The 17,765-nt window shown below is 36.4% G+C and overlaps 1 protein-coding gene across 1 annotated transcript in view; it reads right to left on the bottom strand.

Moving 5' to 3' along the window:
- The window catches only part of LOC134797528 (MOXD1 homolog 1-like), an 82,043-nt gene extending 66,390 nt beyond the window's left edge, over nt 1-15,653 (bottom strand). Inside the window, exon 1 of the mRNA XM_063769803.1 lies at nt 15,474-15,653. The gene's annotated coding sequence lies outside the window, so the exon portion shown is untranslated. The remainder of the gene's footprint in view (nt 1-15,473) is intronic.
- Nucleotides 15,654-17,765: the final 2,112 nt, after the last annotated feature.

Below are 17,765 nucleotides of genomic sequence, written 5' to 3' on the forward strand. Positions count from 1 at the left end.
TAAAGCCGCAACCCGACTGATTGATTGACATAATTGTTCTCCCAGAAGGAGTTTCGTGGGGTATTTGACTTTAGTACGGTCGTATAGAGGATTGCTTAATCACCTCCAGAAAAATCCTACTTTAGGTCTACCGCTTCCGGTCAGAAAAATGTATAACGGCCCGGCCCAACGGTCAGACCTAGGTAGGGGGTGCTCGACCAAATGTCATAGAGGGACCCTGGCAGGTTTTGACGCCGCCGTTTCTTTTTTCAAAATGGTCAACTTTTTTTTTAATTTTTTTAAGTTTGTCCTAGCGCGCTGAAATTTTGGTCACGGAATCTCGGGGTCCCCTAGGGGCTGTCCATAAATTACGTCATCGATTTTTGACGATTTTTGACCCCCCCCCCCCCTATAATCATCCAAAAATCATGCTTCAAATGACCCCATTTCCTCCTGCTTCATGCTACCGTCATCCGATGTCCAGACCCCCCCCCCCTAATTTGAAATGACGTAATTTATGAATAGCCCCCTAGATTCCTACGATTTTTTTTTTTTTGAAAAATGCTACACTAACTTATGCGCTAGCACGCGAGGCCGAAGGCCGAGCTGCGTGAATGCGGTGCTCCCAAGCGTTCTACCAAGCCAACTGTCCGAAGACCCGATGGCGAAGCGTCGAGGCTCGCGAAGGCCGAGCTCCGCGTAGGGCCGAAGGCCCAAAGCGTCACACGAGAGGGGGAAGTTGGAGCTTAAACACGACCCAATAGGAAAAGTGTCTTAGACAAGCGAAACGGCGGGCCGAAGGCCGAAGGCTCCAACTTCCCGCTTGAGACCCGAAGCAAAACCAACCCTCCCAAGTGTTTTAATAAGCGAAGCGGCGGTGAGCGCTGAGCTTCGAAACCCAGCGAAGGCCGAAGGCCGAACTCCGCGTAGGGCCGAAGGCCCGGAGCGTCCCTTTCGATTTCCCAAGCACGCGAGGCCGAAGGCCGAGCTGCGGGAATTAAGTGCTCGCATGCGGATCTTTTCTTTATAGCAAAAGTACAACTTCATTTCTTTTTCCCTTTGGAAAACAAACTACTACTGCTACTACTACTACAAAAACAACAGCACAAACAACAGCACCAACAACAACAACACATCAACAACAGCACCAACAACAAACTACACAGGGCAAAATCTAGTTTGATCTTTAATGACTTAAATGACCAATGAATTCGAAATGGAAAATATGAAACCTATTTCGTTTAGATATATCTTTATTGCCTTGTATAACATTAGCTAACAAATTCATGACATCAGACACTTTTAATACAAAGTGAATCCCAAAAGTAAAGCAAAAAGTTGTAACGATTTCGAACCATCGTTTCGTCTTACCAGTTGGGAGCCAATCGAGACGATCATTAAATGAAATCCCAGCAATCATTCATCATCATCTGTGATTTGAGCAACGCTTAGCCTGCCAGACCGAGCTGCTGTAGGTAGTAATTGAGATAAAAAAGTTAAAGCATTATATGGTATGCAAAGTTTAGGTTCCGCGGCAAAATCAGACAACGGCATTAATTTAAAAAGTGCAAAAGATAATATGCTGTCAATACCTTCATATTAGTTGAATTCATAAAACATAGTGGTAAATACTGGACCCTAAAGTCGTTCTACGTTTTACTTTTTATTTTAATTCTGCCTTAACATACACCACAAAGTTGCAGCCGAAATTCAAGTCGATTATGATTGATTTATGTTTTTATGATGTCGATTTTGAGTTCTTATTTCAAAACAAAATTGAATCGACAGCCGAATTCATTTCGAGCTCTAATTGCTTTGAAAATTGTACCACGTCGATCTTTATCACGCAAGTAACTTTTAAAAGCCAATCAGTAAGTACCGTTCTCGTGTTTAGAATAGTTTAGTTAGATAAACAAACATACCCAGATATTGCTAATATCCTGAGTAATGAAGTGCTGTAGGTATTATTAAAAGTAAGTGCATCTTGAACTTATAAGAATCGCGCTACCATTTCTAAGTAAGCATTTTTTTCCGTAACTTTGACGTCATGTCATGTAAGACAATGAATGTAATTAGAACAAGACAAATTGCATCAATAATTAGATACTTACGTACAATTGCTTCTCTCAATGTCAAGATGTAACAAAGTATAGTCATTATTGCAAAAATAAACATAAAAACTGCACGCGAACCGAAAGGAAATTGCTAAAATGTGTTTCTTCGTTAATGTTTCCCTTCATTTTACTCCGAGTGTAATTTTAGGCACGCGAATGAAGCCCTTGGGCAAAAAAACCAAGTAAACGGTAGCCATTCGATATTATTAAACATGCCTTTTTGTTTCAAGTTATCATGTTCATGTAGAGGATGTCCGTTCGGACCCAAGAGGTCATTATAGACGGAGCAAGCCATACTTTTTGCTGGAATATCCTTGCAAATAAATGCATTATGAGGAAATACTGGCGCCTTGGGTATTCAAGACATTAATTTATACCACTAACAGCAATAAACAAGTTGATAAGTGACTGGATTGTAATTTATGTCAAGTTGTATCAAACGACGACCGTGAACCGCAAAGTACATTATGCTGCAAATTCAAATTGACGTAAGTCCTCAAATTTTGTAAATATATCCGTTTTGTATCATTCAAATGCCGAGGTCGTTTCGCAGCTAAGCAAATCAGGCACGCATAACTTAAACCTATTAGTATTAACATAAAGCAATTGTCATATGCATGATTTAGTAATACGAAATCATTCGATTACTATTAACAACGTATTAATAGAACAGTTGTCAGATAACTAAGGTCAATTGCACTTAGGTATTATGAATCAGAAGCGGTACTGTCTTAGAGCATTTAGTAACTGGAGACGTCATGGCTGTCATTTTCTGTACGAAACAGTCTGCCAATTTTTGCGGGGGAGGGGACGTCAAATGTATTTCTATTTCTACATGATTTGTACCTAACGTATAAATAGCCATGTCAGTCCATACAAAAGTTTGCACAATTGTGCAAGTTTTTCGGCAGAGGGGTAAGCTCTTAAAGGCGACTCCAGTTATTAAATGCTCTAAGGGTACTGTCGATCGGAGTTACTAAGGGAACTTCCAAAAGAATTTACAGACTTGCGAAAGTTATAATTTCTAAGCATTGTTAGTTTTTTAAGGCTGTAAATAATTTAGCTGAATCTGAAAATCAATCTTAAATTGAGATATTGAGGCGTCTTACAAAACAATACACAGTTCCAATTAAATGTTCAAACGCAACGAGAGCTACGGCTCTGTTAATTCAACTAATTATAACAATCCATAAACTTTCAGACGTCTTTACAGTACAGACAAGTTCGTGACAAGTACTAACAGGTCACGACATGTCTCCATTTAGAGTCAAGATGTTTAGTTGTGAATAAACAGATGAGTCAGAGTCACAGACGTTTGTAATGCCCGACGGTAATGTTTCATTGCTTGTTAATTTATGTTATGACTGCTTGCGCCGGCTACATAGTTAGCACATGTTTTGGGCTAACCAGAAAAATTGCAATATGATCTGTCATGTAGAAATCGGAGCTGAATAAATTTTGACGATGCAGAAAACGCTTCATCGGAATTTTGGCTGGACTCGAAAGGTTTTTACCGTCTTTCTCGTTTCTTACATTTCCTCCTCACAATTCTCTTCGACATTAAAATTCCTGTGTTGAACCTTTTTATTTATTTTACCCTTATTTTCAGTAAAAAGTGTCATTTTTAAGTATTGTTCTATTGCTTTTACTAACTACGCTAAAATGAATTTGGCTTATTCAGACCACAAAACGCCATAGTTAAGTAATGGTTTATGATAGATTTGGATAGAATATGCTTGTAGTGCGATTTAACAAAGGTTGATTGTTTAAACAATTTCACTGTATCTCTATCTCATGAATTCTTAAAGTCATTCCGCAAAGCAGATTTTCAATTTTCCCAAGACAAAGGAAGTTTGGGATCTTTTATGTCAAGTTTAATGGGAGAAACAATTAACCCGAATTAACCTATTAAAACAGACCCCTAAAGATCTTTACGATCAAGAAGCTTTACTAATACATTTTACTTGAATTCACCCTTAATTGCTTTCTTTGATTTTATAAGATATTTTGCTTTTAGTTATGACATGAAGATATCTCAGGTATAATATCATAGGAAAAACACCCAAATTTTAAAAATCTCACAAAATTGCTGCCCTGGGTTATGAAAAAAGGGGAAAGCAAATAAAAATAGTACAGTAGAATGCTCTCGAAGCGGAGGTTCGCGTAATGGTTGTATATTTTTTCCTTCAATTTAGTTGGTAATGCGGGTTATGATATCTGTATAGCAGTTCTATACCATAGTAGCATGTGTGTGTGAGGGTTTCAACAATGTATTATCTTTTTATACTGGCGCAGTATTAATGCAGCTACATTTGCAATCCCCCTAACATATCGTACAAGCTTTTTATTTAACATTGTATTAGAGTTACTCGACCTCCATGAAAAATATGTTTAGTTTTTGAAGTTTTGCATTTTTATATTCTTCTAGCAAGATACAAGATATTTATTCATAAACAATGTCAATTGTGTCTGAATACATAGAGTAGAAGCATAACCCTAAATAAATTCATGAAATACAATGACCATTTAGAGAGCATTTGCCATTATATATGGATGATAAAAACATAAAAGTATATACAGTGAAACCTGGTAAAGTGGGTCCTGGATAAGTGGGAAACGTCTATAGCTGGGACTCATGGTGCGGTCCCGACACTTTAGCACTGAATTACCTCTGTTAGTGAGATAAAACGAACCTCTATAATTGAGACAGAGAGTGTATTTTACCTCTTTTACTGAGACTATATTTTGATAAATTTCCGTGTTCGTACTAACTCTTAGTCTATCCACAAATTCCGCATTTGCTTAATTGTGTCTAAATGACTTCAAGTTTCATTTAGTTACTTTATATAGTTAAAACTATCGAAACGAAAGCTAAAATCTTGATAAGTAACACGAATAAACAAATTTTCATTTCATAAAGTTCTAAGACGCAATGAAGTCCGTATCAAATTTAATTGAAAAAATCTATCCTTTGTAGAATCATTCAAAATAAATTCAAATAAACATTTAAAGTAACAGACTTTAAAAAATATTTAGGGAAAAGGATTATTTTACCTTATTTATTTTTAAAGATAATTACAAAATACCTACCTTATTAACCACCTCTATAACTGAAATATGCTCTATTTTCACCTCTATTAATGGGACCCTCTGTAAATGAGACAGAAATGTATTTGAACCTGGCTAACTGAGAGCCTGGGTATGGGTAAGTGGAATACCTCTTTAAGTGAGATAAATCTGCTCGTCCTTTGAAGTCTCACTTATCCAGGTTTCACTATAATTAGAGCAAGTCACGAGTACAATGTAAATTAAACTAATAAAAATAAAAGGACAAAAAATTGTGATTTCAAAAATTTGTGCAATTTATTTTACCCATAGTGGAGCAGCAAAATCACATAAAATGGTAAGACTGAGTAAATAATTTGATCACTGATAATGATCAGAACCATCACCAGGGCATTCTTTGACCACATAGATTAGAAGACAAACTCAAATAAAAAAAACACTGACATAATCGTTATAAATGTTATAATCGATACACACACATAGATCTTCGTTTATCTGAATAAGGAAGGAATGCACCAATCAGATCTATAAATACCTTGACACATGACGCGCAGTCCCTAACCTGTCCTTCATACTTTTTAGTAAAGCTACTCAAACTTTAATGCTGTTGGTCTTAATTAGCGCCTCCCACACTCCCACGGAATATTTCCAAACATGCTCCTGTCTGGGAAACATTCTGTTTGATCTCTACTCTTATTTGACATGTGTTAAGTTGGGAACATTACTGACTGTTACGTTTTGAACCTGTTCCCATAATGTAAACGTGTACATTTTGCAGATTCGCAGAAACAGAAATGTTACCAAGAAATCAGTTGGTTTAACACTTTAAAGTTCGCGTACGTTCGTGTGAAATGTGTGTGCATATGTAATACAAGATCTGCAAAGCCTTTAAGTTTGCTATTAGGAATTCAGCATCCTTTTATTCAGTATAACCCAACCCACATTAGAAATGAAATGCCGTAAATACTTAAAAAGGACTCGTTGATAATGAAGAAGCTACAGCACAGAATAAGTAATAGTATTACGAACCTCAAAGCACTTGAATGGCATAATATCGATACTATTACAAACCTCAGTACGGTTACCATCAGTTTGTCACTGACATAAACGCCGTCGAGAACGTAATTTACTTTCTATACATCCCGTTTGCACTAATATGCGAGTGCGAGCGAGATGTATAGAAAGTAAATTACGTTCTCGACGGCGTTTATGTCAGTGACAAACTGATGGTAACCGTACAGGTTTACAAACCATGAATAGATGCCAGCAAAAAAACCCTACAACGATCGTAAAGGTCTACTATGACCATAAAAGACCCTTGAGACAATAGTAAGGACAGTTTGGTCAATACAGACAACGGAGAGTCGAGAGCCTCACTATCTTTTGTTTTATTGTTTGACTTGTTATAATCTCAAGTGTTTGCGGATGCATGCGTAAAAGGACAGTGCGAATTGTTTAAAAGGATTACGAAGACGTTAATTTAAACCTTATGGAAACGGGATAAGGTAAAGAATTTCGTTCTTATTTTCTGCCTTTGCGACAATGGGGATGTAAACAAAAAAAGTTTAATTTAGTTCATTCGGGATCCGTCCATCAAAGTTTTCATATCGATTTTAGAATCTCTTAGTACGTCTTTCACCATCATGTACCTGCCCTCGATCTTCACCATATCAATAATTAGTACCTACCTAAATAGTAAATTATTCATAAAATACCTAGTCCATCCATGCTTCGGGTGTCTTGGAGACCAGCCGCTACAAGTTTCGTTAGTATTAGGATTCCAAAGTTGGTTGAAATTGATAGATTTACTACTTGTAAGGACTTTTTGACACTAAATTCACAGAATGGATTAAAAGCTGTTCTGGATTAAATACTGTCGTTGAAGCGTCGACTCTGTTGTTATAGTAATAAGGTATAAAATCAATGAAAAGGGGTAGAAATGTAATTGGAAGCCAACCCTTTGCGCCGGCGCAGCTGACCAGTAAGAGGGTCTCATTGTTAACTTAGTAAGTGGTTTCTTCTTGTTTATTAACGGTTATTTTAACTTTCATTTGAACTTTTAGCAGCTGTTAGCCTGTTTAAATTTTAAATGTGTAAGTATCGTTTGACTGTTTATAAATAAACTAACAGCGTTTATACTGGGTCGACCTTATATTATAACATTTGTAACAAATCGATGTCCTACATGTTTTAGCATTAATTGCGCCGTATAATGACTATGAAATTACACGTGTAAGGTACTTAAAATGTGAACTTTCGTGAACCTACATTTTCATAGGTACTCTTATACCTATGTATTTTACATAGTCTGTCCTTCTGGGGTTGCGGGTGTCCATGGGCGGCGGTAATCGCTTACCATCAGGTGATCCGTCTGCTCGTTTGCCTCCTATTTCATAAAAAAAAAAAAAAGAAGTTAATAGCTGTACAGTCGACGTCAAAGATATATTTACACTTTTGCACCTTACTCCTTTAGGCGAAAAATGTAAACGTATCTTCGACGTCGACTGTACACCCCTTAGCCACCAAGCGACCGCTTTCGCGCACACATAATCTATCTATCTATCTATCTATCTAGCCCCTTTGTTCTGAGTTAGAGTATATCTCTAAGCTCAGTGTGCCGCTTGGCAAAGGCCTCCTCTAGCTCTTTCCATTGAGGTCTGTCGTGGGCCACTCTTCTCCAGTTCGGGCCCGCTGTGAGTTTGAGTTCATCCTCCCATCTTGTTCGAGGTCTCCTCTGGCTCCGTGTACAGCCTCTTGGGTACCAATCCGTTACAATCTTACTCCATTTATCCCGCCTGTCTCTCAGCATGTGGCCAGCCCATCTCCACTTCTGCTGGTCTATTTTGGTGAGTATGTCGGTCACTTTTGTTTTTTGTCTTAGGTCTTCGTTTCTCACTTTGTCCAGTCTTCGTGTTCCCGTCATACTACGTTCCATAGACCTCTGGCAGTACTTAAGCCTGTCTCGGTGTTCTTTGTTGAGTGCCCATGTCTCACATCCGTATGTAATGCAGGGTAAGACAAGCACACATAATACGACCTTCAAAAGTAGAAGAGCGTTTTAATATTGTCCGAAGTAGTCCGAACAATGTGAAAACACTCTAAGGCGGCTTTCACATTGAATACGATTTTAACACCTCGCTCCGGTGTGCAAAGGAGAAGTCGCTATACATGCATAGCGCTCTCTCGCTCGCACACCGAAGCGGCGTGCGGATCCGTGATAACCGCGTAAACGCGCCCAAGACTTGTGAGTCTATTTTTGTACAACATGTGGACCGGAAGATCTATTAGCTCGACGCGGCCTCGACCCCAGAGACCCCCATTGTTTGTAGTTCATAATGTTCACATTGCACTTACGAGAACGGTGTAGGTAGGTACCTATTGTAGCACTATTACTAATTAATTTAAAATTGCTATACATGTAGATTTACAATGTTTATAACGCACTGTAAGTTGTTAATATTATAATGAACTCTAATGATTGTTTTTAGGGTTCCATACCCAAAGGGTAAAACGGGACTCTATTACTAAGACTCCGCTGTCCGTCCGTCCGTCTGTCACCAGGCTGTATCTCGTGATCTGTGATAGCTAGACAGCTGAAATTTTCACAGATGATGTATTTATGTTGCCGCTATAACAACAAATACTAAAAACAGAATAAAATAAAGATTTAAGTGGGGCGCCGAAGTTATTTGACCGAAGTTAAGCAACGTCGGGCGGGGTCAGACTTGGATGGGTGACCGTTTTTTTTTTGCCGTTTTTTGCATTATGGTACGGAACCCTTCGTGCGCGAGTCCGACTCGCACTTGCACGGTTTTTTATGGAAATACCAGTTTGACACTGACATACTGCCGTATTCGAACTTCAAGATATTCACAAGAGACGACACGTACTAGTACGGTTACCATCAGTTTGTCACTGACATAAACGCCGTCGAGAACGTAATTTACTTTCTATACATCCCGTTTGCACTAATATGCGAGTGCGAGCGAGATGTATAGAAAGTAAATTACGTTCTCGACGGCGTTTATGTCAGTGACAAACTGATGGTAACCGTACAGATCCATTCTAGATACGTTATAGTTTGGATATCAACTAGTTCTCTTTTGCAGCGCAATTCGGGCAACGTTCAACAGTATCTCCAGAATCGCGCAAATGTCAAATTTGACAGGTTAGATCTTAAACATATCGTTATCGTATCTTGGTGATGTCTAAAAGATGTCTAACAGATGTCTATTTCAAAATCCGAATCGGGCCCATATACGCTAGCGTGTGCGTAACTTACTTTCTATGCATCTCGCTCGTACTCGCGTCGTAGTGCGAGCGAGAAGAAAAGTAAATTACGCAGTTGTTAGCGAATATGTCAGTTTGACACTGCTGCTAAGGCAGTCGAAGTAAGGCAATACAGAGTGCGATAACTTTTAAGTTATACCGGGCGAATTAGCATTAAGGGTAGACTATACCCTGTATCTTTAGGTATTTAAATAAAAGTAAACAAATAATTTGTACATTTTCGGGTAGTTATAACGTTTATTGGTTAACCGACCAAATACAAAACCGCCTGGATCTGTCACTGATGAACGACCTGACTTTAACCTACATTATTTGATCGTGTAATGTTTTCATCTACCCTCAACTGTCTTAAGGATAGGGAATGCAAATCGGTTATTTTCGGTTATTTTTTGTATGGAAATTATCGGTTATTAACCGAAACCGCGGTTATTTCCATACAAAAAATAACCGATTTGCATTCCCTACTTAAGGAGCCATTTGAGGGTACATTTTGTTCACTTTTATTTGAATACCTAAAGATACAGACTATACATAGATTGTATATTTTGTTTAACCTCCTAAGACCCCGAGTCATTTTTGCAGTTTTGAATTGGGACCTTCTTTTATTCCATTGTAGTTCAAAATTCGATTTTAATTTGTTCTTTTTAAAGGAACTCAGGACTTAGCAGGATAAACGCTTCCCCTTTTTTTCTTAAATTGGCTGATGCTCAAATATTATTGACTCATATAGATATAGTCGTAAACCTACTTACTCATAGTCTACTCACTCTGAGTCATGACTTCATGAATAAGATAGGAACTTCAATGAATACTTGAACTATTTTGTAAATCACGTTTTATTTGTGGTTGCCATGACGCATAGTACTGACTAATAAATATTTATCGAGGTAAATAATACGTATGTAAATTACGTACTAGAAGTCTTCGTACACTACATATTCTTAGGCTATCTATTGATAACTAACTATTTTATTAAAGATAATATTTTAAAAATAATAGCGATGTTTATTTCCTTGTCGAGCCTGCGTAAGATGAGCCTAGAGCCTAGGTACTTATTTTTTTTTTATACATTAACTCTAGCATTATTGCCTGCCTAACACTTCCCTTTGGTATTTGCGCAAATTTAGCTGCGTCTGTGTTTAAAAGATAAGCAACACGAATATTTCGGCATATAAGCAGTATAGCATTTTGGGCGGTTATACACTAAAGGCGAAACGCGTTTCTGAATTTCCAACAATATATTCCTATTTTGTAAAATCCGGTACCTATAAGAAAACGAGTTCATTTCCAACGGTTTTTGGCAACCCTAGTCATAAATAGGCAACTCGCCGAGAAGTAGGGTGACCTCATTTTAATACTAGAATTGGCACAGGGCTCATTGTTAATTCCGCACCCCAATTTAGCGGCTGACGGGAAATTACAATCAAGGTCGCTAATTTGAGACGATTATTAGCCATAGGTACCTACCTAGTTGATATAATTTGATTCAATAAACTTAAGATTTGCTGTTGTATTTTATCTTTGAGAGAATAATTGCTAGATAAGTAGGTAGGTATCTATCCTATTGCTAACTTGTTTTTTGTCCTAGCAATTATTAGTCTGTTCGGAAAGAGAAGAGTCGTGGAATGTATTGGGCTCCATACATTGCACGACTCTTCTCTTTCCGCACAGACTCTAACTGTTGATATTACCTATTGTCTATCTGCAGTTATTAATTGCAAGGAGGTTTAAAGGCATACATTTAATTTGACTTTTCAATGGATTTCTAGCATAACTGGCATAACTTTGCAAATGACATTTTTCTTTTTATTGATGTCATTTGCAAAGTTATGCCTAGGTTCATAACTTTACAAGTCATGCATGTATGGTAAGTATGCTTAATTTGATGCATATTGCATGTAGACTTTTACTTACATATACAGCTTTGTCTTTACACGTGTATGTCGTGTATTCGTCCGAGATCGCACTCTAATTAATCTAATTATTAATTAAACAGTGCTATAAAATAATACAAAGCAAAAATTGCATGCAAATGTATTAATTATAATAGTACAGTATACATTTTTATAAACGGATTAGGTCATATCAATTCATCACGATCACGACCTTCATAAGTTCCGAATTGCAATCCGACTCTCAAGAGTTTTATTTGCATCGGATGGATTGACGTTTGATCTAATATTGTACCTAAATTCGGACCAAAAAAAGTCGGCAGCGGATTTGATAGCCCACGCAGTGCAAGTGTCATTTATACGTCATAATTTCATAGAAGCTTGACGTTTAAAATAACACTTGCCCTGCGTGGGCTATCAAATCCGCTGCCGACTTTTTTTGGTCCGACTTTAGGTACAATATTAGATCAAACGTCAATCCATCTTGGTCTGACTCTACAAAGAAAGAAAGATACAACCCAAATATAGTTTAATTGGTACCTACCTACAGTATACTAATTGATCTGTATTTTCATGTTTTGAATTTGCGTTTTTGGCATCTAGAGTAGGTAATTTCGCAAATTTTGTACCAACCTGCTCGTCGTAATATCTCTAAATTTACGGAACTTACCGACGCCTTACTCTTTCTATGATCGTATAATCGCAAAAGTCGCAAATTCTGTTTCCACTTTACGTGTTGGCAAGTAAGAATACGATCATGCTACAAATTAGCAATCTGTTCTTATTAGGCTTAATGGAAAATCGAAGCGTCTAGACTGCCTTTAAATGTTAGTGCATGTGTAGGAAACTAGAAGAAAGCCATCCATTAAGTTACTTACAGCGTTTTAGTTATTTTTCATTTCATTCATTTCTCTAACGCAGTTAACTTTATTTATCTCGAGGCACATTTTTAAGTGGTTTAATTTTAAGCATTGCCTGTATTATTCTTTGTTCATGTCTTTATTTCTTTGTTACCCAGACAAACTTATTGTTTTTTAAGAAACAGTTTTAAATCGTTCATACCAATGATTATGTTAAGTATGGGGTTTGACCTCTTAACATTTTTTATACGTTTAATCAAGTTAAGTACATTATTAATTAAATAAGGAAATACTAATACCTCATTCGATGAGTTCCTCCTGTCTTATATAACAGTATTTATGTGTATTTCAGTAATTACTATTATATATCTCAGAAAGAGTTCATTCATGTTAAAATTCTAAAATCGAGAATATCCTAAAAATAATCAAAAGCATGGCAACACTATTGAAACGGAAGTGCCTCTTTAGCTTATCTGGCGCGACGAGTTTGAGGCCCCATCTGCTTTGCATTCGTATGGAAAACCCTTTAATTACAAACACAAAGTGGATGAAAATAAACGAAAATAATTGTTCAAGCAAACTGTACTTTTTTCGGTCGTAGGTAGGTATAGGCCTATGTGGTGCCAATTGATGCTAGTTTTTTTTTTTTATTCTTAAGTTTTATAGAGGCTTTCGTACACTCGTGGTGACGATGCCAGCCTCATAGGAGAGTTGACGTGTGTAACTAACTCTCAGACCTTTAGTTCAATAGATTTTATTTGAAATCGATCTTTTTACCACAACGGTGACAACGGTCTTTTGTCACAAATGATGGAGGCTTAGGAGGCCAAGTTGTTCATAAATATCTGAACAAAGCTTCTATTATCCAGACGATCCAGTCTTCCAGTACATGTTCAGACTTCAGTTATTTTTGAGTATCTTGGCCGCTCCGGTAATTAGACGGAGTGGGTTTGATGGTTACTGTAGGTAAATTAAGAAATGCTGCGTCCACGCCGTTTGTCATTTGTCAAAGTACCTACGCTGTCAGTTACTGTAGTACTTGTACTTTAATACGGCTACAAATATAATGACCACCAAAAAATACTTTGGTACCCTAAATAAAAAAATCATGCTTACCAAAAAAATTACTGAACACCAAAAAAATAAGGCCTAAAAATACAAAAGTACCACCACTTTAATTACGACTGCACTTCAAATTGTATTCAAATACCAAATATATTGAATGATCACCAAAAATCATTAATGATCACCAAATCTTGAAGACCAAATTAATGCGATATTTTCACCTAAATAAACCACTATGATTACCAAAAAATTTATACATATTACCAAATAAAGTAAACTGATGCCAAAATTACTAGCCCCTCCCGCTCAACCCCCCGTAGCCCGCACCGCATACCTACCTAACCTAATCTACTTTTCTAGTAGCATTTCGTTATGCTACTAGAAAAGTAAGTTAAACTGCTATCAGTTAAGTGGGTTAGGTTAGGTTTGAACTGCGACCCTTACAGAAAAGAAATGCTACTAGAAAAGTGGGTTAGGTTAGGTTTGAACTGCGACCCATACAGAAACGAAATGCTACTAGAAAAGTGGGTTAGGTTAGGTTTGAACTGCGACCCTTGCAGAAAAGAAATGCTACTAGAAAAGTGGGTTAGGTTAGGTTTGAACTGCGACCCTTACAGAAACAAAATGCTACTAGAAAAGTGGGTTAGGTTAGGTTAGAACTGCGACTGTTACAGAAATAAAATGCTACTAGAAAAAGGTGACGAAGTGGATTAATTAATTTAATAGGATAACGATATATTAAATGATTGCACATTTTTAATTAAAATGTGGTTACAATTTTGTGATCATTTACTATTTTTGCGTTTACAATGATTATTTTGGAGCCATTTGCTTTAATAGGATAGCAAGATTTAAAAATTTGGTTATCATTTTACATTAAAATGGAGTTCTAATTTTGGTGGTCATTTACTATTTTTGGGTTTACAATGATTATTTTGGTGTCATTTTCTTTAATAGGATAGCAAGATGTAAAAATTTGGTTATCATTTCACATTAAAATGGGGATTGAAATTTGGTAATCATTGACTATTTTTGGGTTAATAATGATTATTTTGGTGTCATTTCCTTTAAAAGGATAGTAAAATGTAATAAAATTGGTAATCATTTCACATTAAAATGGTGTTATAATTTTGGTGATCATTCATGATTTTAGGGTGGTAAAATAGATTTTTTTGGTATTAAATTTTACTAAATCTGGTGATCAGTTAAATAGCAGCCCTTTAATACTATAGGTAGGGACTTAAGTACCTACTTTACCTAACTGCTCACAAAATATGTACACCTATCTGTAAGTACATCTCGCTTGCACTAATATGCCAGTACGAGCGAGATGCATAGAAAGTAAGTTACCTACTAAGCATTTCTCCAACTGAAATTTCTTATGTTTTGCTACTGACTGTACGTTTAGAACACTCTGTAGTAGGGTTGCCAACTTTTTTTTGGTGGAATATAGTATTTTCCAGAATAAGGCATCAAAAATATAGTACATTTCAAAAAAATATAGTACTTACTTTTAGATAAAATACTAAAAATGAGTGTAATATACAATTCATCGGAAATATAGTATTTTAGCGTAAGTACTATATATTTTTCCAAAAGTATATAGTACAGAGAGCCAAAATATAGTACAATACTATATAATATAGTACGGTTGGCAACCCTACTCTGTAGTCGCATGGTATAGCATGGTAGGTATAAAAATAGTAGCACTTACTAAGTCTAACAAACTATGTAATTACTTATACTAAACTAATACCGTAGGTACCTAGTACCTATAGTAACTAGACAAACAAATCAACTTAACCCTCAAACCAAAAGGTAAAAGCGCTTGAACGAGAGTAGGTAAATAAAAATAATTTAAAACAATACATATAAATTACTTGAGTGATTATAACACCCTTATCGCTAATTGAATTAATTTATAAAAGTTCGTTTGCATTTGAGTAAACAAACCACTTAATTAAATGATCAAATGTTGACCGTTATAATTAAATCAATTAAGTTCGATTTTCAATTTATTTATTACAATGAAACTGTTCGAATACCATCGCTAAATCGTTCCCAGGCACACAATACACATTCCTTGCCTACTAAAATAAAATTAGCACTCAGATTCATTATAGTTGGGTTGCTAAAATAACTAAAATTTTTCACCGGCCGGCTTCCGTCAAAGAAGCATGCAAAAAGCAAAAACAAACGAAACTCACTTGCAATTCGTTTACACACTCCCACTAAGCACCAACTCGTTCACAATATCCAAAGTTTTCATACAAGAATCTGGAGAAAACTAAAGTAGTTTATCACAAAAATTCACTTGTTTACGTTCGATGTCATGACAGTTCGAAGTTTGCGCGCATGCGTAGTAACGCCCGATCGGCCTGCCGACGTTGGACTGACTGAACTCGAAATGAACGAAACGGAACGAACGGCCGCGCTCGGTGTTACCCGCTTTGGCTTAAAGAAAGTCCCCAAAATTTAATAGTGCATAGTTACATTTGTGATTCATTAAGTTTTAACGTTGGTTTTTATTGATTAGTGATTAATAATGATTTTCTATAAGGCATAGAATTTTTATTTATTTGGGAACACGGTAGTACCCTCACCAAGACAATTAAAAATAAAAAATCTTGAATTATGTTTACATGTTGTATAAATATTAATAAAGACTAAAAAAAAATAAAGTAATAAAAATAGGTAAACAACAATTGATTGCATTTAGGTTATGTAAACTAAAAAGTTGAATCAAAAATAAATAGTTTACACACGAATGCAATTAGTAATTAGTATTAGTACTTAGGTTCTTATCAGTTTTGTATCGACAGCTCGTTATTATTTATTTAAATTTAAGATGAGTAACGAAAATGCCAAATTGGCAACATTGTGTGAAGGAGAAAAAATTGTAGATACTTGCAGTAGTGCGTTGGTTGAAGGGTGAATTGTGAATGTGTGAGTAAGTATGCGCTTACGCATCTGTCGGGTCGAGAAGGGTGTTTGTAAAAAAACATCAATGAACCCGAATAGTTGGGCCTTATTTCGATAACAAAATTTGTATCCTTGCGACAACAATTTTATAACCAATATGGTAAAAAAATGTGACTGAAAACAAATGTAGAAAGATGTCACAGAAAACCTACGTAGATACCCAATAGAAGTAATTATTTCGTTACAAAATAACTAATGAGATAATGTGACCATCTTACTTACTATGAGTTTAGCCTTTTATCCTATTTATCCTCAGCCCAGCCCATGATCATAAGAAACCTACTATTAAACAGTATGTACAAAATCAATACCGCTACACAAGTAAAATACACTTAATAAATAAAAAAACCGGCCAAGTGCGAGTCGGACTCGCGTTTGTAGGGTTCCGTACATAAGTCCGACTCACGCTTGACTGCACATTTCTAATAGGTTTTCCTGCCATCTATAAGTAAAGAACTATTATGTGTATTTTTTTCAAAATTTTAGATCCAGTAGTTTCGGAGATAAAGAGGGGGGAATGGTCATTTTTTTGATATTTTCTTAAATAACTTTAAACCTATGTATTTTAAAATTATAAAAAAACATGGCCATCTTTGGGTCACTAATTTACATATGTGTACCAAATTTCAACATAATTGGTCCAGTAGTTTCCGAGAAAATAGGCTGTGACAGACGGACAGACAGACAGACGCACGAGTGATCCTATAAGGGTTCCGTTTTTTTCCTTTTGAGGTACGGAACCCTAAAAATAACCCATTTCTCAAAAAAACACCTTATTTAAACTACGTAATATTTAATTAATATTAGCCTTACATAAAACTGTATTTTTGTGACTGTTAATTACATAAATACATACTTAGATACTTGCTTAAATAATATCGTGTCTTTTTTATCACCGTTGCGTTATAAAGTACAGATGGATTAGTATGAGGGCAAGTAGTAATTTGACACGCTTCGCTCAACAATTTCAACAACGACAATTCTATTTAATTAAACCACCTAAACACGTAGGAACAGGGACGTTGACATACCTACCATGCTATAGCAGACTAGACACTTGCCAAGAGCAATCATTACCGGCACCTACCACATTGCACAAAATTCTTCCTTCATCCCCACCCACATCAATCGAAAACCAACCGTACGTATCCGCGATACGGCTCATTTCACTTCCCCTCATTGTTTTATAGGTAGGTTACTTATAGGTGTGGGGATGGTCTTTTATTTTCAAACAGGATATCCTGGCAGGCGTCCCGTCGGTCGTTTCCGAGCATACGCTTCGTTAGGACGCGGTACTATAAAAAACCCAGCACGTGTAACGGACAAGTGGGGTTGAAACGTAGACATATCTATGCCTAATCAGACCACGCAAAAGGGGCGATTGTTTCAATAATTACGCTTTTCGCTTCGTTTACGATGATTTTCATAAATATTTACCATTTTTAATCGTTTCGAGTTCTGTTATCTGCATGCAAATGATATAAAAAAATACATGCATAGAGTTACACCAAGCTAAG

Source organism: Cydia splendana, chromosome 15, assembly GCF_910591565.1.
Source record: "Cydia splendana chromosome 15, ilCydSple1.2, whole genome shotgun sequence".
Taxonomy (NCBI): Eukaryota; Metazoa; Arthropoda; class Insecta; order Lepidoptera; family Tortricidae; genus Cydia; species Cydia splendana.